Source organism: Neofelis nebulosa, chromosome 10 (genome assembly GCF_028018385.1).
Source record: "Neofelis nebulosa isolate mNeoNeb1 chromosome 10, mNeoNeb1.pri, whole genome shotgun sequence".
NCBI lineage: Eukaryota > Metazoa > Chordata > Mammalia > Carnivora > Felidae > Neofelis > Neofelis nebulosa.
Genome location: NC_080791.1, coordinates 114,894,022 through 114,895,199, shown reverse-complemented (window position 1 = coordinate 114,895,199; position 1,178 = coordinate 114,894,022).

The window sequence follows — 1,178 nt, the reverse complement described above, 5'->3', positions numbered from 1 at the left end:
AGGCTCACTGCCCCTGGCTCCCAGCCATCCTCTTAGACCCTGGGGGATCGGCCCCTTGTTGGGGCCCCAGGAATCATCGGGTGGCGTGAACAGGCTTCTCGTCCCTAGATGCTGTCACTGTGGTGCGGAGGTCTTGTCTGCAGAGGAAGGGCCCACACGGAGGTGCAGGCCAAGGTGCTGACTCTAGCCGGGTCCCTGTCTCCGAGGGCAGCCTGGGTCAGGGAGGAAGGGTGTCCCACGCCCCCACACTCTGGGCATCCATCTCATCCAGAGTCTCAGTGATTGTTGACATGAGTGCCCCCCGCCCACACCTGCCCCTGAAGCTCGGACACGACTTGACTGTAATTTGTGGAGGCTGAGACTCGGTTCTCTCCCCACCTGCCAGGAGACAAAACTCCGGGCCAGGCAGGGGAGGCTAACAGCCTGGGGCCACGTTCCCCTCGAGGACGTCCACTCCCAGCCTCCTGCCGGCCCTCCCGTGTCCCAGAGGACGTGTTTCGGCACAGCGTCCCCTGGCTGGGCTTCCCAAGTTTCAGTTACAGGTAACTCCAGAGACTGGATCAGCCTGGGAACAGGAGGGGATTAGGGAGCGGGCGGAGCTGGGGGCCTGATGTTACCCAGTGGGCCGCCCTCCGAAACCAGCCAAGGAGCAGAGCCTGCACAGAGATGAGGCAGCCTCTGGGCCTCACCGGAGCCCACACATTCCCTGCCTTGGGGGGCTCGGGGCCCCAGTCGGGGCAGGGCCTCCGGAGCGGGAGAGCAGGGAGGGAGGAGCAAACACGGGGCAGTGGGCCTCCCTGGGAGCCCCCCTCAGGGAAGCACCTCCTGCAACCCTCGCTCTGCTGGGATGTGGGACAGGGTGGGCGGGGGCCGGGAGGACCAGGGGCCTGTGGGATGTGGGCGCGCAGGACCTCCCCGGGTGGGCCCTGTCCCGCTTGCTGCTGGGAGGGCGTGTTGTTCGGAACCGGGGTCATGGGTGCTGGGGCGTCCTGAGAAGGGCTAGCTTTACTGAGGGCTAATAAAAAGATAAACCACAGATAACTTGAATCAATATTTCCCAAGTGACACCACGGGAGCCCCCACAGCTGTTTTCCTGATAACCTGGCAAACGCCCCACCCACGCTTTGCCCCTCCCCTGCTCTCCCCGCCTCTGCCGGTCCTGCTGGGCCATATAAGGC